We start from the raw sequence: 27,962 nt of genomic DNA, 5'->3' as shown, positions 1-27,962 counted from the left end.
AAGCAACAACAAGGTCAGATGCTCTCAGTTTTGTGACAGTCCTGGGTGATGGGAAGTCTAAAGACCTCCCCCCACTCACCCCACTCAAAGGCCCATAACAACTTATACTTCTTCTCCAATTCCAGAGAGACTGGAAATATTTTGAGCCAACAAATAAGTCCTGGGTGGTTATGACCTTCTGAATGCACAAGAATTATGGCTCCACAGAAAATCTAAAAGGCTCCGCTTTAGCATGTAGTTAGTGGATTATAGCCAGCTATAGAATGTCTTCACATATTCCAAATTCCATGAGGCAAGCATGTCATGTATGTTCATAAGCATTGGGCTCATTGGCTATTCCTCCATTATAGTTGGAATACTACATGGTGGATAGCATCATAAAAATGTAAGTAATAATTTATGGAAAAATAAGTGTACAGAAAGTTTATCAAGAAATCCAATTAAGTCAGATAACTCAAGATAATTTTAAGAATGAAAAATAATTAAGGATGTAAACAAACAAAAGGATAAAGGAAAAGACCTGTTAAGATTACTATAGCAGTATATTCCATCAATGAAAGTGGAACTACCATACTGGATCTTTGACATCATATCCCCACAATGTGAAACATGGGAAAATAAAAACAGTTCTAAAGAAAATAAAGTGATGCCAGCTTCCTATGGACTAAACCACATAAACATGAGCAACATCATGGTCAAATCTCTAAATATATGATATTACGATCTATAGCCCTGTGCCCAGAACTAGTGTTCCTTTTACTTCTGCATAATTCTTCCCTGATTCAGATCAAAGTATTTTCTTTTCAATGAAGCTAGAGGATCATGTATATTTTTTCAATTGAAGTAATTCAATCATTCCCCATATTTACTTCCTTCATTTTCTTTCACACACACACACACACACACACACAGACAGACAGACAGACACGCACACACACACACACAACTAAGGATAGTCTCATATTCTGGTTTACCTAAAATTATTTTTATTTATTTTTTATTTCTTCCAAGGTAACTACTATCTTCCTTGCCAATATCTCAACTCCTTTGTTAAATTAACTCACAGTGTTGGGCCTCAATTAAAAAAAAGTGACAACAATGGAATTCTAAGTCATATCATTCCAATCCTTCCTATAGTAATCATTAATCAACCAGTACCTACTGTGTTACAAGCACTGAACAAAGCCCAAGTGATACAAAATCTGAGTGTACACTGATCACTACTTATATTTCTCCACAATTATTGTGTAACTCTTCCTGCTTTTTTCCAATTTCATTTCATCTAAAATCGAAATACATTATTTTAATAATTTCTGCTTCTTAATACAATTTGACAGTCTTCACATGTAAGTACCACTTGTTTATTATGTGGTTTTCATAAAGTCTGTCAATATTATTCAGTTTTCCCTCTATATAGCTTTTATTATTTCTTCTAATTACAAATAATATGCTACTATTTAACTTGATCAGTATAGTATTAAAACTATAAATTGCTTGATGATTACTATCACTTTAATTATCTCTCCCTAATGATAAATTTGTGATTATCTCTTCAATTGTTTAACTTTCTTTTATTTCATGAAAGCGTTGTTAGTTAACTTTATATCAGTCTAAATGCATAAGTCCCAGATTCAAACTATGTTTCATTGTTATATTTGGTAGAACTTTATTTGACTTTTTTTCTGATTTCCATTGATATTTGAGAATAGAGAAATACACAGATGTAGATATATGTATATATGCATATATATGTATATATGAGTACAGTTGTGTATATATGTAAGTGTGTATACATACACACATATATACATACATGTATATGTGTGTGTCTATAAGTTGATCTTATAGCCTAATGTTTTGCTCAGGTTTCTTATCCTGAAAAAAAGAGCCTATACTAATTAGGAATTAAAGAAATGTGAACTGCCATTTTATTTATTTTTCTTTTTCTTTGTTTTTTTTTTAAATTAATTTATTTAACTTTTCAACATTCATTTCCACAAAATCTTGGATTCCAAATTTTCTCCCCTTTTCTCCCCTCTCCCCACCCCAAAACGCCAAGCATTCTAATTGCCCCTATCACCAATCTGCCTTCTCTTCTATCATCCCTCCCTTCGCTTATTCCCATCTTCTCTTTTGTCCTGTAGGGCAAGATAACTTTCTATACCCCATTATCTGTATTTCTATTTCTTAGCTGCAGGAACAATACTCAACAGTTGTTCCTAAAACTTTGAGTTCCAACTTCTACCCATCCCTCCCTCCCCACCCATTCTCTTTGGGAAGGCAGACAATTCAATATAGACCATATCTGTGTAGTTTGGCAAATGACTTCCATGACAGTCATGTTGTGTAAGACTAACTATATTTCCCTCTATCCTATCCTTCCCTCCATTGCTTCTATTCTCTCTTTTGATCCTGTCCCTCCCCAAGAGTGTTGATTTCAAATTGCTCCCTCCTCCCACTGCCCTCCCTTCCATCATCCCCCCTACTCTGCTTATCCCCTTCTCCCCAACTTTCCTGTATTGTAAGATAGGTTTTCATACCAAAATGAGTGTGCATTTTATTCCTTCCTTTAGTCGAATGTGATGAGAGTAAGCTTCATGTTTTTTCTCTCACCTCTCCTCTTTATCCCTCCACTGAAAAGTGTTTAACTTGTCTCTTTTATGAGAGATAATCTGCCAAATTCCATTTCTCCCTTTCTCCTCCCAATATATTTTTCTCTCTCACCCCTTAATTTCATATTTTTCAGATATGATCCCATCCTATTCAACTCACCTTCATGTAACTCAACTTTATGCAAGTCAACTTTATGTAACTCAAATTTATGTAACAAGTACATAATTGAAGATTTATTTAGTGAAATGGATTATGAGAAAAATTGACTGAATCTTTTCATAAATCACTCCAAATTTATTATTACTTGGTAAGAATGAGATTTGGCTTGTGAAGAAATAATCAGATTATGGTGGAGAAAATTAGAAATCATCAGAATGCCAGTCTGTGTTTATATGGTGCTTTAAAATTTATCAAATGCTTTCTTTGGAACTTCTCTTTGCAGTTGTGTGTGTGTGTGTGTGTGTGTGTGTGTGTGTGTGTGTGTGTGTAAAAGCATTCTTATCCCCATTTCGTAGATGAGAAAACTGACCATGTTCACACAGTTAGTATCAGCGATAAGATCTGAACCCTGTTTCTATAACCATTTAATTTTTTTACAAGCATTTACCATAAAGATAGTTAAATCTCTACAGTATTTTAAGACTTGTAAAACTCTAAAAGTGTGAACTCATTTGATTCTCACAATAAATCTAGGATTTAATTGGCATTGCTATCCTTATTTTGTAGAGAAGGAAACTGAAGCAGGATGTAAAGTGACTTGTCCAGGGCCTCACAGCTATTAAGTGTTTGAGAATGGATTTGAAGCATGCTTTATCCACTACACCACCAATCTACCTTTTGTTAAGCATTTACTACGTGTCAGATATAGTAATAGTTACTGGACATACAAAGACCAATGAAACAATCCTTGGCTTCAGGCAGTTTGCATTCTATTTAAATAAAATAAAGTTCCTTCCTTCTATATTGCACTTCATGTTAGAAAAGCAAAATTTTAGCAAAAAAAAAAAAGTATCCTTTCCCTCATAATTTTTGTATAAAGAAATGACTGATTTCTACTTCCTTGGCTAGAGAGAAAGCTGTGACATAATGTGAAGAATTCTAGATTTGGAGTCCAAATCCAGGCTGCGCCAGCTTTTTTCTATAGGAGTTCAGGAATTTTGTGTCTTAGATCGTTTCTGAGGGTCAAAGAGATAAAACATATGAATCACTTTATAAACAATAAAGCACTGCACAAATCTGAGGATTTGTATATTTTCAATGTGCATTAGATATATTTTTATAGTTTTTGTTTACCTGAGATAGTAGAAAAAATCAGCAGGGAGATGACAGCAATGAACAAATGTAGCGAAACCAGCCAGTGATAGGCCTCTGTCCTTAACTGCTACCTGGAATATCAGAGGCTTCTGATGGAGGCCTTTCCCATTCCTCTGAAGAATAAGGAAATAATGAATTCTGGTCATACATCCCTGTTCTAGTTCATTGCCTTTTGATGACCACGGTCTTAGATTTCAGATTTAACTGGTATGATCCTAGGACAACTCACATTTAGTCCATTATTGGACCCACTTCCAATTTGGTAGAAGTTACCAGAGCTTCTCCTGTCTTGATGTGGCCTGAAAAATCAGTATCACCTATGCAATAGAAACATAAAAGGAAGTAATTAATGGGGGATCTCCAAATTTATATTCCTATAATACGACAGCCCATATGACTCAAAAATATCCAATGATTTGTCCTTGCGTATAGGATAAAGTCAAAACACTTTAGGCCAAGGGTGCTTAACTTTGTGTCCATTTTTTTGTTTGTTTTTTGTATGTGTGTTCTTTACTTTGATATCAGTATTTCAATACAATTGGTTTCCTTTGGAATGCTATGTACTTTTTTTAATAGATTTGAAAACATGTTCTGAAAAGGGGCCCATAGGCTTCGCTAAACTGCCAAATTTGTATAAATACAAATTCATATACACACACACATGCATAAATATATGTGAGTGTATATGTGTGTATGCATACATATATACTTACATGTGTATATATGCATGTGTGCTTGTGTGCATGTGTGTGTATACCTTAGCCATCAGCTAAGGTATACATACTTTGTTCTTCATGATCTGGCAATAACTTATTAATCCTATCTCCCACCTTGACTAGACTAGTATTTTTATTGTCTTGGCAAATGAATATCTGATTTTATACTTCTGCATCTTTATTTAGATTGGCAGGATAACTAAGTCTTTGTCCTGAGACCCAAAATTTTGTTTCTAATGATACATCTTCCCTTCCTACCCCATGTAATGAAAATTTACTTTTTTATTATTTATTTATGTATTTACTAAAGTTTTCAACATTCATTTCCACAAAATTTTGAGTTCCAAATTTTCTCCCCATTTCTCTCCTCCCCCACCCCAAAACGCCAAGCATTCTAATTACCTCTATCACCAGTATTCCCTCCTTTCTAACATCCCTCCCTTCCCTTATCCCCATCTTCTCTTTTGTCCTGTAGGGAAAGATAAACTTCTATACCCCATTACCTGTATTTCTTATTTCCTAGTTGTGTGCAAGAACAGTACTCAACAGTTGTTCCTAAAACTTTGAGTTCCAACTTCTCTTCATCCCTCCCTCCCTACCCATTCCCTTTGGGAGGCAAGTAATTCAATATAGGCCATATCTGTGTAGTTTTACAAATGACTTCCATAATAATCATGTTGTGTAAGACTAACTATATTTCCCTCCATCCTATCCTGCCCCCCATTGCTTCTATTCTCTCTTTTGATCCTGTCCCTCCACAATGTTGACTTCAAATTGTTCCCTCCTCCCATTGCTCTCCCTTCCATCATCCCCCCCTACCCTGCTTATCCCCTTCTCCCCAACTCTCCTATATTGTAAGATAGTTTTTCATACCAAAATGAGTGTGCCTTTTATTCCTTCCTTTAGTCGAATGTGATGAGAGTAAGCTTCATATTTTTTTTCTCACCTCCCCCCTTTTTCTCTCCACTGAAAAGTCTCTAACTTGCCTCTTTTATGAGAGATAATTTGCCCCATTCCATTTCTCCCTTTCTCCTCCCAATATATTTCTCTCTCACCCCTTAATTTCATTTTTTGCAGATATGATCCCATCCTATTCAAATCACCCTGTGTTCTCTGTCTCTGTGTGTGTGTGTGTGTGTGTGTGTGTGTGTGTGTGTGTGTATAATCCCACCAACTACCCAGATACTGAAAAAAGTTTCAAAAGTTACACATATTATCTTTCCATGTAGGAATGTAAACAGTTCAACTTTAGTAAGTCCATTATGAATTCTCTTTGTTGTTTACCTTTTCATGCTTCTCTTCATTCTTGTGTTTGAAAGTCAAATTTTCTTTTCAGCTCTGGTCTTTTCATCAAGAATGCTTGAAAGTCCTCTATTTCATTGAAAGACCAATTTTTCCCCTGAAGTATTATACTCAATTTTGCTGGGTAGGTGATTCTTGGTTTTAGTCCTAGTTCCTTTGACTTCTGGAATATCATATTCCATCATTTGATCCCTTAATATAGAAGCTGCTAGATCTTGTGTTACCCTGATTATATTTCCACCATATTTGAACTGCTTCTTTCTAGCTGCTTGCAATATATTCTCCTTGACCTGGGAATTCTGGAATTTGGCCGCAATATTCCTAGGAGTTTCTCTTTTTGGATCTCTTTTGGGAGATGTGCAGTGGATTCTTTCAATATTTATTTTGCCCCCTGGTTCTAGAATCTCAGGGCAGTTTTCCTTGATAATTTCATGAAAGATGATGTCTAGGCTCTTTTTTTGATCATGGCTTTCAGGTAGTCCCATAATTTTTAAATTGTCTCTCCTGGATCTATTTTCCAGGTCAGTTGTTTTTCCAATGAGATAGTTCACATTAGCTTCCATTTTTTTCATTCTTTTGGGGTTTTTTTGTGATTTCTTGGTTTCTCATAAAGTCGTTAGCCTCCATCTGTTCCATTCTAATTTTGAAAGAACTATCTTCTTCAGTGAGCTTTTGAACCTCCTTTTCCATTTGGCTAATTCTGTTTTTTAAAGCATTGTTCTCCTCATCGGCTTTTTGAACCTCTTTTGCCAATTGAGTTAGCCTATTTTTCAAGGTGTTATTGTCTTCAGCATTTTTTGGGCCTCCTTTAGCAAGCTGTTGACCTGCTTTTCATGCTTTTCTTGCATCTCTCTCATTTCTCTTCCCAGTTTTTCCTCCACCTCTCTAACGTGATTTTCAAGATCCTTTTGGAGCTCTTCCATGGCCTGAGCCCATTGAATATTTATTCTGGATGTTTGGGATAGAGAAGCCTTGATTTCTATGTCTTTCCCTGATGGTAAGCATTGTTCTTCCTCATCTGAAAGGATGGGAGGAGATATCTGTTCAGAAAGTAATCTTCTATGGTCCTAGTTTTTTTCCCTTTTTTGGGCATTTTCCCAACCAGTTATTTGACTTCTGGGTCCTTTGCCAAGACCAGGGTATACTCTGGGGACCTGTAAGATATCAGTTCCTCCACTGTGGCAGAATCAAACATGTACTGGTCTGGGTGCAGGGAAGGATTTTTGTGCCCAGAATCTTAGCAGAGGTTCCTCTCCACAGACACCTGACCTCCAGTTCTGACAAGATAACACTGGGGGCTGGAATTCAGTCAAGCTGTGGGGGCAGGACCACCATTCAGTGCAAGACAAAGACCAGCTGCCTCAGGGAGTCTACAAAGGGCTGAGGTAAGACTCAGCTCTTCAGTGCCCCCAGGGGTTTTTATGCTCCAACAATGGAGTGGTCCTTACGACTGCTGTGCAGTCTTTGTGGCTGCTGCTGGAGCCCTGGGAAGGCCCTTCTCCCTGGCCAGGTGATAACACCCCATCACTGACCTTTGACACCTGTGGGTTGAGGGATCTGAGGACCCACTGTTGCAATGGGAGATTCCACTCCTGAGGTATCCTCCTCCCAGAGTCAGGCTGTGCGGTGCAGCCAAGGCTGGGCTGGGCTCTGTGCTTGGCTCTGCATCCAGTGCAACTGACCTTTCCCATAGGCCTTTCAGGTCACCCTGGGCTGGAAATCTCCTCCACTCTGTTGTTCTCCACTTCTGCTACTTGAAAATTTGTTGAGAGTCCCTCTCTACAGGTATTTTATGGGCTGCGGGGGGAGACCCTGCTTGTGTGTGTCTTTCTACTCTGCCATCTTGGCTCTGCCTCTCTATTTTTCTTTTTCAATAATATTTTCTTTTTTCCCCAATTACATGTTGACATATTTTTAGCATTAGTTTTTACAAGATTTTGGGTGACAAATTTTTCACTTTCTTTCCTTTCCCTCCCTTCTTCTGAAAATAGTGGACAATTTGATACACTCAAAACATATTTCCATAATAGTTACAGTTGTGAAAGAAGAAAGGTCAAAAGAAAAAAAAAAGCAAGAAAGGGAAGAAAAGTAAGAAAAGTATTTTTCTGTCTAAATTCATAATCCATCAGCTCTTTATCTGGATGTAGACAGCATTTTCCTTCATGAGTCCTAGTACTTTGCTTGGATCATGAGAAGAGCTGAGTGTTTCATAAAAGTTGATCATCACACAATGTTCCTGATTCTGTGCATGGTGTTTTCCTGGTGCTATTCATTTCCCTTTTCATCAATTTGCACAAGTCTTTAAAGGCTTTTCTGAAATCTGCCTGTTCAACATTTCTTATATCACATTAGTATTCCATTACATTTATATACCACAGTTTCTTCTGCCATTCCCCAATTGATAGGCATCCTCTCAATTTCCACTATTTTGTCAATGTGAAATGGGCTAACAGACATATTTTCACACATAAAGGTCTGTTCTCCTTTTTTATCATCTCGTTGGGATACAGAGCTAACAGTGTTGTTACTGGATCCAAGGGCATGCAGAGTTCGGTTGATCTTTAAGCGTAGTTCCAAATTCCTCTCCAGAATGATTGGATCAGTTTACAGCTCCACCAGCAGTATATTAGTTTCACAATTTTACCAAATCCTCTCCAATATTTATCATTTTCCTTTTTTGTCCTGTTAACCAGTTTCATAGGTATGAAATGGTATCTCAAAGTTGTTTCAATTTGCATTTGTCTAATCAAAAGTACTTTAGAGCACTTCTTCATATGCATATAGATAGCTTTCATTTTCTTATTTGAAAACTGCCTGTTCTTACTCTTTAACCATTTATCAATTAGGTTATGGCTTCTTATAAATTTGACTCAGTTCTCTATATATTTGAGAAAGGGGGATTCAGTATATTGATCCACTCTTCTGTCCACTACCTTTTTATGTGAGAATTCATCCCACTCACATTCACAGTTACAGTAACTATGTATTTCCCTCCTTCCTATTTTCCTTCTCTTTGTTCTTCCTTTCCTTTCAAACTTTATCCTCCTTGACAATATTTTGCTTCTGTCTTCAGCTTTCCCAGTTCTTCCCTCTTCTATCAGTACCCCATTAATTTAGTCTCTTCCCCTCCTACTTTCCTGTCAGGTAAGACAGATTTCTATTTTCAACTGATCATGTATATTGTTCCCTCTTTGAGCCAATACTGAAGAGAGTAATGTTCAGTTGATACCCACTGTCCGTACTGACATCTTTCCTTTTGTTGTAATAGGGTTTTCATACCTCTTCATGTGAAATAATTTATCCAGTTTTTCCTCTCTTCCTTTTGTGCCCAGTATACTTCTCTTTCACCCTTTAATTATTTTAATAACATTCCCTCCAAATCACCCTGTACCTGTACCCTCTGTCTATGTATATTCTTTACAACTGTACCATTAGTGGTATGATTTTTAAGAGTTGCATCTTCCTATGTAGATATGTAAACAGTTCAGCTCCACTGAATCCCTTATTTTTTTTTCTTTTTAATCATTTCAGGCTTCTCTTATGTCTTGATATTAGAGATCAAACTTTTGATCTTTTCTTTAAGAAAGTTTGAAAAAAAAGAAAGCTTGGCATGCTTCATTGCATTTCATTGAATGCCTATGTTTTTATTCTGAAGTATTATGCTTTATTTCATGAGGCAAGTGATTCTTGGTTGTAGTCCTGGCTCCTTTATATTCTGGAAAATCGTATTCCATTAGCTCTTATTGTTTAATGTTGCAGCTGCTTAGTTCTGTGTAACCCTGATTGAGGTTCCTAGATATTTGAACTTTTTCTTTCTGGACACTTGTAGAATTTTTTCCTTGACTCCATGACTGTGAAATTTGACTATAATGTTGCTTGGAATTTTGATTTTGGGATCTCTTTTCTGAGGTGATTGGTGCACTCTTGTATTTTATTTTATTTTAAACTATCTTATTTGTTTTCAGTGTTCTCTCCATATAACTTAGTTTTTCCCCCTCCCTCTCCCACCATATCCCCTCCATCCCCCTGCTTTGCATCTCCTACCCTCCTCCCTCCCTGAGACAGTAAAAATTTTATATATGTTCTACATATGCATTCCTATTAAATACATTTTCACCCTAGTTATGTTATACAGAAGAATTGAAATGAATGGGAGAAATCATAAAACAAACCAAAACATAATACAAAAGAAAATGATCTGCTTTATTCTGTGATCAAATTCCGTAGTTCTTTCTCTGGATGTGGATGGCATTTTGCCTTAAGAGACTTTTGGGAATTTTTAAGGCCTTGCATTGCATTGAAGCTCTAAGTCTACCAGAAAAAATCCTTGTACAATGTGGTTGTTGCTGCGTATAAAGTTCTCCTGGTTCTGCTCCTTTTGCTAGGCATCAGTTCATATAAGTCTTTCTAGGCCTCTCTGAAGTCTTCCTGTTCATCATTTCTTATACCACAATAGTATTTCATTACATTCATGTACCACAATTTATTCAGCCATTCCCTTGTTGATGGGCATTCCCTTGATATTCAGTTTTTGGCCACCACAAAGAGAGCTGCTATAAATATTTTTATACGTGTGCGACTGTTTCCCATTTTTATGATCTTTTGGGGACAGAGTCCTAGAATTGGTATTGCTGGGTCAAAAGGTATGCACATTTGTGTAGTCCTTTGGTCCTAGTTCCAAATTGCTCTCCAGAATGGTTGGATCAGCTCACACCTCTACCAACAATGAATTAGTATTCCAACTCTCCCACATCCTCTCCAAAATTTATCATCATCCTGTTTTGTCATGTTAGCCAAACTGATAGGTGCAATATGGTATCTCAGAGTTATTTTGATTCACATCTCTCTAATCAAAAGTGATTTAGGCATTGTTTTATATGATTACAGATATCTTTAATTTCTTCCTCTGAAAATTGCCTGTTCATATCATTTGACCATTTATCAATTGGGGAATGACTTGTATTGTTGTACATTTGACTCAATTCTCTATGTATTCTAGAAATGAGGCCTTCATCCCTGAGATTAGCTGTAAAAATTCTTTCCCAATACAATACATCCCTCTGAATTTTGGTTGCATTGGGTTTGGTTGAACAAAAATCTTTCAATTAAGTGTAATTAAAATTATCCATTTTGCATTCCATAATGTTTTCTGTCTCTTGTTTAGTCAAAAATTCTTCCCTACTCCAAATCTGATAAATACACTTTTCCTTGCTCCACTAATTTGTATATAATATCAATCTTTATACTGTTATCCAATTTTCCCAGCAATTTTTGTTGAACTGTGAGTTCTTATCCCAGAAGATGGGGTCCTTGGGTTTATCAAACAGTAGATTGCTATATTCATTGACTACTGTGTCTTGCGTATATAATGTATTCCACTGGTCTTCCCTTCTGTTTCTTAGCCAGTACCAAATGGTATTGACAATTACTGCTTTATAATACAATTTAAGATCTGGTACAGCTAGGTCACCTTCCGTAGCATTTCTTTTCATTAGTTCCCTTGATATCCTGGACCTTTTGTTATTCCAGGTGAATTTTGATATTATTTTTTCTAGCTCTACAAAATAATAATTTGATAGTGTGGTTGGTATGGCACTGAATAAGTAAATTAATTTAGGTAGAATTGTTATTTTTATTATATTGGCTTGGCCCACCCATGAGCAACTGATGTTTTTCCACTTACTTAGGTCTGACTTTATCTGTGTGAAAAGTGTTTTGTGATTGTGTTCATATAGTTCCTGGGTTTCTTTTGGCTGGTAGACTCCCAAATATTTTATAATGTCTACCCTAACCTTAAATGGGATTTCTCTTTCTATATCTTGCTGTTGAGTTTTGTTAGTAATATATAGAAATGCAGAAGATTTGTGTGGGTTTTTATTTTAACCTGCAACTTTGCCAAAGTTGCTTATTATTTTGAGGATTTTTTTGCTTGATTCTCTGGGATTCTTTAAGTGTATCATCATATCTTCTGCAAAGAATGATAAGTTTCCTCTTTGTCTGTTCTAATTCCTTCAAATTCTTTTTCTCTTATTACTACATATAACATTTCTAGTACCATATTGAATAATAGTGGTGGTAATGGATATCCTTGTTTTGACGCTGGCCTTTTTGCAAATGCATCTAGCTTATCCACATTGCATATAATGCTTGCTGAAGGCAAGCTTATTATTTTATGGAAAGTTCCATTTATTCCTACGTTCTCCAGTATCTTCAATAGTAATGGGTGTTGTAATTTGTCAAAAGTTTTTTCTGCATCAATTGAGATAATCACATGGTTTTTGTTAGTTTTGTTGTTGATACAATCAATAATGTTAATAGTTTTCCTAATACTGAACCAGTGCTGCATTCCTGATGCAAATTCCACCTGATCATAATGTATTATTCTTGTGATTACTTCCTGTATTCTTCTTTCTAAAATCTTATTTAAAATTTTTGCATCCATGTTCATTAGAGAAATACAATTTTCTTTCTCTGTTTTGGCTCTTCCTGGTTTAGGTATCAAAACCATAATAGTATCATAAAAAGAATTTGGGAAGACTTCTTCTTCCCCAATTTTCCCAAATAGTCTATATAATATTGGAATTAACTCTTCTTTAAATGTTTGATAGAATTCACTTATGAATACATCTGACCCTGGAGATTTTTCCTAGGGAGTTCATTGAGGGCTTGTTCAATTTCTTTTTCTGAGATAGGGTTATTTAAGTATTCATCTTCCTCTTATGTTAATCCGGGCAATTTGTATCTTTTAATATAATCATCCATCTCATTTAGATTGTCGAATTTATGGGCATAGAATAAGGCTAAGTAATTTCTTATTACTGTTTTAATTTCCTCTCACTGGAGATAAGTTCACCCTTTTCATTTTTGATATTGGTAATTTGGTTTTCTTTCTTTCTTTTAATAAAGTTGACCAAAGGTTTATAGATTTTATTGGTTTTCTCATAAAACCTATTCCTAGTTTTGTTTATTAGTTCAATAGTTTTCTTAATTTCAGTTTTGATAATCTCTCTTTTGATTTTCAGTATTTCTAATTTGGTATTTACTTAGGGTTTTTCAATTTGTTTTTTCGAGCAGTTGCATGTCCAATTCATCGATCTCCTCTTTCTCTATTTTATTCATGTGGGCACTCAAATATATTAAAGTTCCCTTGCGAACTACTGTTGCAGTATCTCATAAAATTTGGTAGGTTACCTCATTATTGTCATTCTCTTGAATGAAGTTGTTGATAGTTTCTATAATTTGTTGTTTAACCCACTCATCTGTTAGGATTAGATTTTTTAGTTTCCAATTAGTGTTTGGTTTATGTTTCCATGGCCTTTGATCACATATGTTTTATTGCATTATGATCTGAGAAGGATGCATTGACTATCTGCCTTTCTACACTGGATTGTGATGGCCTAATGCATGGTTGGCTTTTGTATATGTGCCATGTACTGCTGAGAGAATTGTGTATTCTTTTCTATTCTATTCTCACTCAGTTTTCTCCAGAGATCTATCATATCATACCCTATTCAGAGTTTTATTCACTTCCTTAACTTCTTTCTTGTCTATTTTGAGGTTAGATTTATCAAGTTCAGAGAGGGGAAGGTTGAGGTTCCCTGCTAGTATAGTTTTGCTGTCTATTTCTTCCTGTAATTCCCTTAATGTCTCCTCTAAGAATCTGGAGGCTATACCACTTGGAGCATATATGTTTTATAATGAAATTGCTTCATTTTCTATGGTGACTTTCAGCAGGATATAGTTTCCTTTCTCATCTCTTTTGAGTAGATCTATTTCCGCTTTTGCTTTGTCTGAGATTAGGATTATTACCCCTGTTTTTTTTACACCAGCTGATGCACAATAAATTCTGCCCCAACCTTGTACCTTTACCCTCCCCATTTCAAATGTATTTTTTTAAACAACATATTGTTGGATTATGGTTTTTAATCCATTCTGCTATCCGTCTCCATTTTACGAGAGAGTTCAACCCGTTCACATTCACAGTTATGATTACTGTTTGTGTCTTTCACTCTATCCCCTTGCTTATGCTTTCAGTTCTGCCTTATCCCTTCCCCTCCCCAATAAAGCTTAATTTTTGACCACTGTCTCCCTCAGTCTTCCCTCCATTCTTTCAGCCCCCCTCTCTTTTAATTCCCTTTGTCCTTACTGCTTCTTCTTTCAATTTTAACCTCTCCTCCTTTTTCTTTCTTCCTTCCCTTCCTATTGCCTGTAGAGCTACTTCTATTTCTATACCTAACTGATTTTGTTGTACTCTCCTTGAATCCAATCAGATGACAGTACCTCTCAAACAATTCTCATCTCCCTCCCTTCTTTCCCTCTACTGTAATATATTTTGTGCCTCTTCCTGTGATCGAATTTATTTTTCTGCCTCCTTCTTTTGACATCTCCCATTACAATCCTTTCATACCCTTTATCACAATTGTTATCATCACATCATTTAATTTATACCCACTTCCTCTAATTATGTATATCCCTTTTACATTTCATATTAAATATACAGTTCTCATATTAAATATACAGTTCTTTCATGTTAAATGAAATGTTACATATATATGTTAAATATACAGAATAACAAGTATCATCTTCCCTTGTAATGATGTAAACAGTTTGTCCATATTGTGTAACAAGTTTTTTTTCCCCGTTTACCTTTTTATACCTCTCTTGAGACCTGCATTTGAAGATCAAATTTTCAATTAAGTTCTGACCTTTTCATCAGGAAGGTCTAGAAATCCCTTATTTTATTGAATGTACATCTCTTTGCCTGAAATATTGTGCTCAATTTGCCTTGGTTGTAGCCTCAGCTCCTTTACCTTATGGAATATTGTATGCCAGTTCCTTTGATCTTTTCATGTAGAAGCTGCAAGGTCCTGTTTGATCCTGACTGTGACTCCCATGAAATATCTAGAGCTTGTACAAGAGACTGGAGAACTTTAGCCATGAAATGCGTTTCCTGATTTGAGTCTATGCGCTCAGCCATCCCATATCTCAGAATTATTTGTTCAATCAAGACTTTACCAACCACTTAAGCATTTGCACAAGCCAGGGGGCAATCCTCCAACCATCAGGTCAAGTGTTCCACTATGCCAGCAGATATTTGAGACGACTCACTGAGGGCAACTCAGTAAAGTCCACCTGGAAAGGTCTGATACCTGCAGGTCATCCTCGCAGGGACATTTGGGGTTGAGCTGACTTGTTAGCCTGACAGAGAAGGCAACAGTCCACCAACTGCCAGGTTAGGGTGTACAGACCCGAAGACACAAACAAGGCTAAAACTATATCACACAGATTCTGGGCACCCCAGTGGATACCTTGGTGCAAATGTTGCCATACCCATCTCATATCTGCTTTGGTCAGTACATCTTGACCATCTGGGAGGAGCCAATACCCATTGCTATCCTTCTGAGCCCCAAGATTTTGGGCCTCTTTAATTTTTTCTGAGAAAAGGATGGAGAGGAGAGACTAGGGGGAAAGGAGGGAATAAAAGTCAACATCAGGTCACCTGGCTCAAATTCTCTTTCTCCTGCCATCTTTGCCTCTTCATCAGCAAGTTGGTTATTGTAGCCTCAGATGAGGTTCCAGTCTGATGTCCTTTTACATGAATAATTGCAGTTGACTCAGGGAGCAATAGATTCTCTAACACTCTGACTACCAGGGTGACATTTACTAGTTCCTTCCCTTTGCTATTTATCATGTCTCCTTCTTCCCATATTTTCCCAAACACATGTGAGACTCCCCAAGCATATTTAGAGTCTGTGTATATATTACCCTCTAATTCTTCTAATAATATTAGAGCCTGATTTAGAGAGTAGAGCTCACATGTTTGCACTGACCAGGGTTTGGACAAGCTATCAGATTCCACCAGGGAATTCTGATCTCCATTTATAGTGGCATATCCATGTTTCCTTTTCCCCCCACTATTCATGAAGATCCATCCACAAATAAATTTAGCCCACCAGAAAGTGGAGATTCTTGAAGATCTTCCAGCACCTTGGTCTGGAGATCTATGATCTCCATGAAATGGTTCCTTGTCCCTTGTTCACCCTCTGGGCTAGTAGTAAGAAAGGCGGCACGATTCACATTCGAGTCCTGTGACAAAACCAAATCATCTTGCTCCAGCAATATATAACCTCATATTTTAAAATCCTTGAGTCGGTTAGCCACCTTCCTGCTTTTTGGTTAAGAATCATCCTCACCTGATACGGAACACTTATTATCAAGCTTTCCCCAAAGGTGAGCTTTCCGCTCCCTTCAATCAATAAGGCAGTAGCAGCCACTGCCTGAATGCAGATAGGCTATCTTATGACTACCGAGTCTAGGAGTTTAGAAAGGCTACTGGTCTTCTCTGTTTTCCTCTTATTTGAGGAAGAACCCCAACAGCAATCCCCTTGTCAGCACTTCCATTCAAATGGAAAGGTTTTTCAAATGAGGGAAGGGCTAGGACCAGTGATAAAACTAGTCAAATTTCTCCCAACTTTCCTCATCCCAAAAGATAACGTCTGGGCTCTCATCCAATAGGTGATCATACAAGGGTTTAGTTATATTAGCATATGAGTCAATCCAGTGTCTACAATACCCTACTAACCCTAAAAACTTGTGTAGTTTTCTTTTTGTTCAGGGCACAGGGATCTGGAGGATTCCTTCTCCCCTGGCAGGGTCAAGTCTCTTGCTTCTTTCACTAATCAAGTGCCCTAAATATTTGACTTTTTCTTCCACAAATTGTAGTTTCCCCCTTGAAACCCAGAGTCTCTGCTTCCCTAAATAATTCAACAATTGTGTGAATGCTTAACTAACATGCTCCCTACTATCTCTGGTAATCAATAAGTCATGCAATACTCAGGTTCCACAAGGAGACTGAAACCCCTCAAGAATTGTTTCAAGTACTTGACCAAATTGGTTAGGGGACTCTGTATCCTTGGGGCAACACACACTGCCTGTATTTGCTGCTTTCTTCCCATCCTGGCATTCTCCCACTCAAAGGCAAAAATATCTCTGCTTTCTCTATCAAGGGCAACTAAAGAAGGCATAGGACACTCCCTCTTAAAGTGACCCTCCTTCCCACAGTTCCAACATACAAGGGAAGTTTGCGTAATTTCCCCCATCGCCATGTTCCAAGAAGGAACCTGATGTTGCTAGGGTGGGAAATTCCCTTCCCTACCTCCACCTCACTGTGGTGTGCCCATCTGCTTTGGAGTCTGCCTCATAACCTTACTCTGCTCTCTCTGTTGCCTTAAAGACTCCCCTTGTTGTTTCAAACATTTCTCCTGTTTTAGAGATTTCAATATAATCCTAGAGGCCTTCTCCTTTTGGCTCTCTCCCCTTGCTACATATACTTTCAGAGCAACCTCCAATGATTCACCCAAGGGCTTTGTTTGTCAGCCCTCCAACTTTTCTTGTTATGTCAGGTCAGGAATTAGTTACAAAATATAATCTGAGCATGGTCTGGGTTTGCTCTCCTTCACTCATTCCAGAAGATTTCCTCATACTTTCTTTTAGTCTCCCTAGGCATTCCGCTGGAGTTTCATCTCTTTCTTGCCTAATTTCTGAAACTTTATTCATATTTTAACTCCGGGGGACTGAGTCTTGGATCCCCTGCGTTATGAGAATTCTAAGATCCCACAGGTGTTCTCTATGAGTACCATTAGTATGATTGCAATTAGGGTCTCTCAGGGGAAATTTTTTTTCTCCTGTAAGTCCTTCCTGTGCTATCTGTTGGGCAGTTCTCAAACTTTCATTGCTGCCTTCCAAATTTGATCAAATTACTGCCCCCATCAGGACATTACCCCAAACTATGCATCATTTTCTTCTAATCTGTTCCCTTATACTTTGGTAATTCATCCCATTTCTTTTTTTTTTTTTATTCAACTTTTAACACTTATTTTCAGAAAATTTTGGGTTACAAATTTTCTCCCCTTTTCTCCCCTCCCCCCCCAAACCCACGCATTCTAATTGCCCCTGTGACCAATCTGCTCTCCCCTCTATCCTCCCTCCCTGCCCTTGTCTCCGTCTTCTCTTTTGTCCTGTAGGACCAGATAGCTTTCTTGACCCCTTAACCTGTATTTCTTATTTCCCAGTGGTAAGAACATTACATTTGATCCTAACACTTTGAGTTCCAACATCTTTAGCTCCCTCCCTCTCCACCCCTTCCCCTTGGAAGACAAGCAATTCAATATGGGCCAAATCTGTGTAGTTTTGCAAATGATTTCCATACTAGTTGTATTGTATAGGACTAACTATATTTCCCTCCATCCTATCCTGTCCCCCATTACTTCTATTCTCTTATGATCCTTTCCCTCCCCATGAGTGTCGACCTCGGATTGCATTCTCCTCCCCATGCCCTCCCCTCCATCCTCCCCCCACCCTGCTTGTGGCCCTGTCCCCCACTCTCCTGTATTATGAGATAGGTTTTCCTATCAAAATGAGTGTGCATTTTATTCTTTCCTTTGGTGGAATGTGATGAGAGTAGACCTCATGTTTTCTCTTGCCTCCCCTCTTTATCCCTCCACTAATAAGTCTTTTGCTTGTCTCTTTTATGAGAGATAATTCGCCCCATTCAACTTCTCCCTTTCTCCTCCCAATATTTCTCTCTCACTGCTTGATTTCATTTTTTTTTGAGATATGATCCCATCCTCTTCAGTTCCCTCTGCACACTCTGTCTCTATGTATGTGTGCGTGTGTGCATGTGTGTGTGTGTGTACTCCCACCCAGTACCCAGATACTGAAATGTTTCAAGAGTTACAAATATTGTTTTTCCATGTAGGAATGTAAACAGTTCAACTTTAGTAAGTCCCTTATGACTTCTCTTTGCTGTTCACCTTTTCATGGTTCTCTTCATTCTTGTGTTAGAAAGTCAAATTTTCTTTTCAGCTCTGGTCTTTTCATCAAGAAAATTTGAAAATCCTCTATTTCATTGAAAGACCATTTTTTCTCCTGAAGTATTATACTCAGTTTTGCTGGGTAGGTGATTCTTGGTTTTAGTCCTAGTTCCTTTGACTTCTGGAATATCCTATTCCATTCCCTTCGATCCCTTAATGTAGAGGGTGCTAGATCTTGTGTTATCCTGATTGTATTTCCACAATACTTGAATTGTTTCTTTCTAGCTGCTTGCAATATTTTCTCTTTCACCTGGGAATTCTGGAATTTGGCCACAATGCTCCTAAGAGTTTCTCTTTTTGGATCTCTTTCAGGCGGTGTTCTGCGGATTCCTTGAATATTTATTTTGCCCTCTGGTTCTAGAATCTCAGGTCAGTTTTCCTTGATAATTTCATGGAAGATGATGTCCAGGCTCTTCTTTTGATCATGGTTTTCAGGTAGTCCCAGAATTTTTACATTGTCTCTCCTGATTCTATTTTCCAGGTCAGTTGTTTTTCCAATAAGATATTTCACATTATCTTCCATTTTTCGAATCTTCACACTATGTTCTGTGATATCTCTCTTTCTCATAAAGTCCTTAGCATCCATCCGTGCCATTCCAGTTTTGAAAGATCTATTTTCTTCAGTGAGCTTTTGAATCTCCTTTTCCATTTGGCTAATTCTGCTTTTGAAAGCATTCTTCTCCTCATTGGCCTTTTGAACCTCTTTTGCCAATTGAGTTAGGCTAGTTTTCAAGGTGTTAATTTCTTCACCATTTTTTTGGTTCTCCTTTAGCAGGGAGCTGATCTGCTTTTCATGCTTCTCTTTCATCCCTCTCATTTCTCGTCCCAGTTTTTCCTCCACCCCTCTAACTTGATTTTCAAAATTCTTTTTGAGCTCTTCCATGGCCTGAGCCCATTGGGTGGGCTGGGACACAGAATCCTTGATTTCTGTGTCTTTGCCTGATGGTAAGCATTGTTCTTCCTTGTCAGAAAGGAAGGGAGGAAGTGTCTTTTCTCCGAGAAAGTACCCTTCAACAGTTTTATTTCTTTTCCCTTTTCTGGGCATTCTCCCTAGCCAGTGGCTTGACCTCTGAATAATCTCCTCACACCCACCTCACCTCCTGATCCTCCCAACCAGTGTTTGGGGACTGAGATTCAAATGCTGCTTCCCACCTTAGGGTTTTTGGCGGGGGCAGGGCTGCTATTCAGTGTGAGAATTAAGTTCAGATTGTCAGGTTGGGGCAGGGCCGCCTCTCAGGCTCTGTTCCCTCAGGGGGTTTATGCACAGACCTTCCACAATGGATCCAGGCTCCCGCCCGCTTGGGGAGCCCCTGTCTGCAGCCGCCTCTCAGCTTCTATCTCCTGGGGGGGCCCGAGCCATGGGAGCACCCCACTCCCCTCTCGACCCGCCAAAGAGACTCTCTCACCGACCCTCGTCACCTGTGGGTGGGGGGGCTTGTGGCGCCGCTGGAGATCCCGTCTCTGAAGCCTGCTCAGATCTGTACCTCTTGGAGCCCAGGCTGCCGCAGGTCTGGACTCGTCTCCGCGTCTGCAGCGCGATGGATCTTTTGCAAGAGGTTTGCAGGTCCCTCTGTAGGTGGAGAGACCCGCGTGGCCGCTGGAGGTCCTGTCCCCGTAGCCCGCTCGGATCTTTTCCTCTCGGTGTCGCAGCCGCTGCAGGGCTGCCCTCTGCTTCCAGTCCCAGCGCCCAGTCCGCAGCGCGAAGGACCCCCCGCTAGAGGTTTGCAGGTCTCTCTGGAACAGAAATCTCCCTCGCTCCAATATTCTGTGGCCTCTGGGTGCAGAATTCACGGTGAGTTGGTCCCCTCTAGCCGTTCTGTGAGTTGTGGGTTCGGAGCTACGTGTATGTGCGTCTTTCTACTCCGCCATCTTGGCTCCCCCCCCCCAATTCATCCCATTTCTTAAGTTAATTGCCCAAAAGACTGTCATTTGGAATATTACATGATTTCCTGCTACCAGTCGTCCAGGACTATTCTTATCTCATGATGAATTTAAACCAACAGGGGTCACTCTCCCTTTCCAATCAGAGACTCACCCAATAAACCTGTTTTATACTTCTGAATCAATTTTAACCAAGGGGAAGTCACCCTCCCCTTCCAGTGTGAGACTGAATGAATTAGCCTAACCTATCTACCAAGGGAGGTTGCCCTCCCTTTATCAGTCACCAAGGTGCTCACCAAATTCTAAAGTTCCCTGGGTTTCGCTTACCTGGGTTACACATGCATGATGACTGAATTTGGCCAATTTACTGTCCCTACTAATGTGCTCTGGAACTTCACTGCTTGCTTTTATTTTACTTCTCTGAGTTACCCTCTTCAGGATCTTACCCACTTGGGGAAGAGCCTTCCCCTTCCCGAGTTCCAGGGACCACCAGAGAAAACTCAGATGGGCACCTGCCCATGGACTCAGAAAAGGAGGGTCTTCCAACAAGTGGGCAGATCCCAAATGAACCCCCAAAACTGTGTGGGTCAGAGATCACTGACTCAAATAAAAATCAGATACTACTCAAGGTAGAAGCAAAGCAGCAACATTTTATTACCATCTCAAGAGAAAGGGCATCTCCCTTCTGATAAGTAATCAGGAGAGTAAGGCAATTACAGAAGGAAAAAATAGAGATTCCCACCCCTCTGTTGTACTTTTACTCCCATTGGTTGAGAGGCAAGCTCACAATCTAAAAGTGACAGCCTGTCCTGTGAATATAGGACAAAGTAGCAGTGGAATAATCAATACACATTATGTTGATGTGGCAACCCAAAGGGGTATTCTGTTATGCTGATATGGCAACCTAAGGGGAGTAGTTTGAGTTTCATGTTGCCAAAAGTCCCATGGTTTCTGGGAAACTGAAACTTAGGCGTAACCATCTACTGAAAGCCTTTTGTTAAGCACTGAGAAGTCTTCACTAACTTCATTCCATTCACTGGTGTTGGCAGTTTCTGGCTTCACCTCCTGGTGTTCAGGATCTTCTCCTGGTTTGTTGAGGTGGGGCTGTCTGGGACAGCTCTGGCTCTGCACTAATCACATTTGGCTACAGCAAGAGCAACCCTCCTTAGTGATTTTTCTAGCCTCCCAAGCTGAGAGTCTGTTTACCCCTTCTGCTGCTCCCACCGTTAGAAGATTTTTCTGGGGGAGATATCCTCTGGGCTCATCAAGGTCAACAAGGTGAGGGAGATAGCAATTACTGATCACTCTGTCATGTTGGCTCCAGGACAGTTGGTGCATTCCTTCAATGTCTATTTGGCCTCTGGTTCCAGGACACCAGAATAGCTTTACTCAAAATTGCTTGAAAGATTTTCTCCAGTTCCTCTTTTGATTATGGTATTCAGGTAGTCCAATGATTGAATCTATTATCCAGGTCAAATATTTTTGAGGTATTCTATGTTTTCTTCTTTTTTTCATTGTTTTCAGTTTGATTGATTCATATTGTCTCATAAAGGTATTAGCTTCCCTTTGCCTGAGTCTAACTTTTAAGGAGTTGTTTTCTTTAGTAGATTTTTGTATCTTCTTTTCCATTTGGTCAATTGTACTTTTTAAGCAATTGTCTTCTTTTTCCAAATTGTCAACTTTTTTCATAATTCTTTTGCATCACTATTATTTCTTTTCCCAATTTTTTTCCTATCTCTCCTATATCATTTTAAAACTGTCTTTTGAGCTCTTCCATGAGTTCTTTCTGGATTGAGACCACTTTGTTTTACTTTGGGGCTTTGCTCATAGGGATTTTGCCATTTTTTTCCCTTTTCTGAGTTTACTTTCATTTTTCCTGTCACCATAATAACTTTTTTCTGGTCTGATTTTTTTGTTGCTTTCTATTGATTGATTGCTTCTTTTAAATTTGAGCTCTGCTCCTGGCTAAAAGAGGCACTGTCAGAGGCTTCTTGTGCTAGGGGATGTAGATCCTAGCTGTTTACATAGTGCTACCCTGAGGCTGTCCTAAGGTCCATGGGGGACCCTCATCACTAGTTCTGTGCTGAGGGCACAAGATGGGGAATGTTGTTGGCCTCCATAGTCATCTTAAAGTTTACCAGGTGCTAAGCCAGGGTCCTATTGCTGATATCTGGCAAGTTCTGAGGCCTGTGAAAGTTTTTTGCATTTTCCTAGCTCTACAGTGAAGCATTCTTTGACTGACTCTTGTTGCCTCATTGAGTCATTAGTTTCTACTTGCCCAATTCTAATCTTGATCGTATTGTTTTCTTCAGTTAGCTTTCGCATCTCCTTTTCCATCTGGCCAATTTTTCCCTTTAAGGAGCTATTTTCTCCATTTAATTTTTGTACTTCTTTTTCCATTCGACCAATTTTCCCAGTTAGGTTTTGGGTTTCCTTTTCCATCTGATCAATTTTCCCTATTAGGTTTTGAGTTTCCTTTTCCGTTTGATTAACTCTTCCTTTTAGGGAATTATTCTCTCCAGTTAATTTTTGAACTTCCTTTTCCATTTCTTCAATTTTCTTTTTCAGATTGATGTTCTCATCAGTGAATTCTTTTTTTATGGTTTTAAAATCATTGGCCAGTTTTTCTTTTATATCCTTCTTCAGACGTTCCAGGTAATCTAGTTGTGCTTGCGAGAAATTCATAGTCCCATCTGAGGTTTCAGATGGAAGTACAGTCTCAGCTCTGACCTCTTTGGTGTTTGTGTTTTGGTCCTTATCCCCACAGAAAGATTCTATGGTTTTTTCACTTTTCATCTGCTTTTTCCGATTCATGATGTTGGCTGAGTGTTGTAGCTTTTGGTTCTTTCAGTCAGAAGATACAGATCTTTTAAGTTGAGTTGATGTTTGTCTAGGCTAAAAGCAGGCTTTTTTTTTTGTTGTTGTTGTTGTTTCCCAGATCAACCCTGGGTTTAGCTTGATAGGTGTGTGGGAGGTGTGGTCTGGTCTCAGGCTATCTCCTCAGCTGGCCTGAGGCAAAGGCAAGGTCCGGGGGGGATGGTGATCCCAGCTTCCCTATTGTCTTCCCTTTTCCCCTGGAGGGCTGGGGCACGCCTAGAGGCTAATGCGTGTTCCCGCCCCTCCTGGGGCTCGTCTCCCGGGCTGAGGCTTGCTTGGGTCTCAGTGCGAATTTTTCTCTGCCCTGGGTCATCTGTCCCTCCAGATAGCCTCCACCACGGTAGGAAGAATCCCCCTTTGCCACCTCTCCAGCCTCTGGTGTTACGAGACCACTCACCCCTTTCTGCTGCTCCCACTGATCCAGGATCAATCTGGGGAAGAATTTTATGGTTCCCTCACGGTCATCGGGGGGGGGGAGGGGAGAGCACTTACTGATCACTCCGGCATCCCAGCTTCTGGATGTTCAAGTAGTGACCCACTGAAGTCCCGTCTTTAGGCTGAAGATTTCAAAGGCTGTTGCGCTGATATCGTTGGCTCGGCCTGGCTTATCTCCTGCTCCGCTGGTCTCGCCCACCACTCTCGGGCCCCTCGGGTCGCCTCCGCCCTGCCGCGCCGACCGCGCTGCGCTGTGCGCCGGGGTCTTACCCCCGCGGAACAGATCCCTCCCGTGGACCTTCCAGTCCAGCCTGGGCTCCGAATCTGTCAAAGTCCGTCTCCCACTGGATTCTACACCTCCAAAGTCTGGTCAGACTCTCCCCCCAGAAATATCCAAAGGAGTTTTTCCAGGAGCTTAGGTGAGTCGTTGCTTTCACTCCGCCATCTTGGCTCCGCCCCCTTTAATCTACAGTGAAGCATTCTTGCTACTAAAGGCTGCCTGTTTGCCCGTGGCTATGCTGAAGCACATGATAGTTCTCAGTCCTGGAGTATGCTGGTAAGGGAAGTGGGGAGTCTTGGTTTTTACTTTTGCCTGCTCCACCACTCTGGGGCTGAGGATCTCCACTAGTTTGCTTATGTGGGGCTTCCTGGGGCATTTCCAGTGCTGGACACTGCTTCCCTTTTACCTTAGTGAAACAGATTTTCCCTGCTGATCTTCCAAATTTCTTGAGTCAAAAGATTGTTTTCACTCCGTCTTTTTGTGGTTCTGCTGTTCTGGGATTTGTTTGGGGGCAGTATTTTTTTTTGATTGTTTGGAGGTTCATAAGGATGAGTTATAATGATATTGTTTACTCTGAAATCTTGACTCCCAGAAGTAGGATTCAATTCTGCCATTTCAAAATTTTCACTTGTTTTTCCCATTTTTATTCAGTTTTAAACTTCAGTTTCTTTGCTGGAATATCTTTTCACATACATCTCTACTGTGTGTGAATACATCCACTCAAAAATAAATCATGTGTTCTGTAACTACTATTCACTGGGCTGATATAAATTATAACATGTTGCCGCATGATGAAAATGAATGCATAAATGATGTGCCACTGATAACTCCTCAGGATTTATTGTTTGCTGGATCGTGTAGATAACAGTCTAACAACAGATAAGGCTTACATCTTTTATGCTGAACACAGACACGCACACATACATATATGCATATATATAGAATGAATTTAAGTGTGTACATTTGCATGCATAAGACTTTAATAACTATCTATGTATGTATTTGTGTATGTATACAAATATATAAATATATAAACTTCAAAATTAGCCAAAGAACATATGTAGAGCCTGAAAGAATGTTCATACATGTGCTCTTACATATCCAGGGTTTTTCAAAAGTGTTGCTACAATTTTAAACTATTCAAGATAAATACACATACAAACTTACTTTCAGGCTTTAGATATTTTCTTTAGCTAATTTTTAATTTAATTCATTTTCCCCATCTGGTTGCAATTCCATGTTCTGTTTTCTTTTTCCATCCATAATACTTGTCTGTTTGGGGAATTTTTTTTCTGTTGTTATCATATTTCTTTTATTTTCTTTTTCTTATCTGAGAGGATAATCTTTCAGAGATGGTTCTTTGATTGTCCCTCACTCTTTTCCTCCCCTATATTATTGTCTGTTATCTATTCATATTAGGGGGTAGAGGGATTGAGTCCTTTTACCAACACTCAAGTTAATATAGTGACGGAATTCCACTAGGTCCAGCAATTTTACCTTTACAATATGTTTATTGATTTTTTTTGTTTCTTAAATAATCATAATATCCCACGGATCAACCCTATTTCCCCAGGAGACATCTCACATGAAAATATTTTTGTAAAGAGGAAAAAAGTCCCAAGAATTTCATTTAAGCATGCAATTGTAATATTTGTGTCCAAAAATCTGTAAAAATTCAATTTATACACATATTATATGTTCTATATATGCATATATGTGTGCATATATAAATACACATATAAATATATAAATGTATGTATAATATTATTATGGATAATAATCTCTGTCTTCATTTTTAGATTTTAATAAAATTTTCCATCCTGTACTTTTGTATATCATGTGTATATATGTTTATATATATATCTACATGTGCACATATGTGTGTATATACATACATATGCATATGTGTATATATATATACATATACACATATTTTATATGTAGGTACAAATATAGAGGTATGTGTAATACAAAATAAATGTGTGTGTGTGTGTGTGTGTATACCCACATACACACACATATATAATGAAGGAGAAAAGAGAGAGGCAAAACTATACAAAATAACTGATGAACAAAGATGAACTTAAGCAACACTTTTTTTGGAACTAGTGGGACATATCATTCATATGTCTATAACATCTCAAAAAATTCTGCTTATATGATTAAGGGCTCATGAACAACAATAGTTGATTTCCTTCTGCTTATTCTCACTGTAATGAACGCTTTCTCCATCTGAAAGAAATGCCATAGAATGGTTGGAGTATGCATTAAGGAGTCATGGGAGCCACAGCAAGGAAGGAGAATGTATCTTTGAGAGCATTTAGAGCTCACCCATGTATAAGCCATGGCACATTATGCAAATTACATAGCAGTAACATAATGAGTGCTTTCAAATATTTTTTTTTCAGTTCCCTTCTCTGATTTTATTGCAATTATAATATTTTATGCATTTTCATAATAAGCAAAATGTAAGGACTGAGCTGAGGCAAACAACTGAAAACAGATGCTTTTCAAATCCATACTGTGCCTGATCATTGGAACCAAATGAACCTCCCAGTCTCTTTTACTTTACCTTGTTGATATACTATTATTTGTTTTCAAATCAGAGAAAGAGAACAGAAGTAAAGTACTGCATCATCCTTGGCAAGATGGGATTTGCATTATGTGGGTAATGAAAACAACAGGTTTTCCATTGTGATAATAATTTACTGGTAATGCCATGTTGCTTTGCTTTTGCCCTTCTTTGTAACCCCTAGTTCTTAGCACGGTTCTTGGCAAATAAGTCTTAAGCACATAAACCTACTTACTTGTTGATTCGACCCTTCCCAGTCTTTCTCTCCCTCTTCTCCTACTGTTTTTCTCATTGTCTCTTTTCCCCATCTTCTTCCCCTTCTCTTTCTTCTCCCCTTCTTCTTTCTCATTACTTTTCTCTCTTTTCTTCTCCCTCCTTCTCCCAAAGAAAGTGCGTTTAAAAAGCTCCCTATTTAGTCAGTGACATTATATTACTTAAAACACACTTTTTAAACGCAAAAGAAAGGGAGACTTTCTTGTACTGTGAAGTTTATTTTTTCAACCTAAGTGCTGGGGGAGACATCCAGAGAAGAAACAAAGTGACAGTCTATTGCCATTCACCAAATACAGTATTATTTTCCTCCTAGACCTATTCCAACATGTGTGTGGAGTCTCCTAGAATATTCGGAGATGTATCTGATTCTTAATCATAACTATATCTTAGGGCAGCTGATTATTGAATATCAGTGAGGACTGATGGAAAATATGAGGACATTAAGGCATAAAGGTCAGAATAACACATTTTCTCAGAAACTCAAAAACAGTAACCAAATAAGTATAACAAGCCTCTTCTCAAAATGTTCTAAAAGTGGAATAGATGCATTTTGCTAGCTCTACCTACTTACCTGGTTGGAAAACTCTCCCAGTGAGAGAGTAGATTATGTGGGCAGTACTGGAGAAAAGGAACACGTTGACCTACCACTTTTCCTTTGTATTGAAACAACAAAAGAAGCAATCCTATAACAAAACAACCCTCTTGAAATTTATAGAAGTTATCCATAATGACCCATTCTAATACTTAAGCCATGAGGAAAATAAATACATTAAATTCTCAAGAAGCAAATGTTGATTATCTAGGCACTACAATGAGTCTAGAGTAGA

Source organism: Notamacropus eugenii, chromosome 1 (genome assembly GCF_028372415.1).
Source record: "Notamacropus eugenii isolate mMacEug1 chromosome 1, mMacEug1.pri_v2, whole genome shotgun sequence".
Classification (NCBI taxonomy): domain Eukaryota; kingdom Metazoa; phylum Chordata; class Mammalia; order Diprotodontia; family Macropodidae; genus Notamacropus; species Notamacropus eugenii.
Note: the sequence above shows the minus strand (reverse complement) of the source record.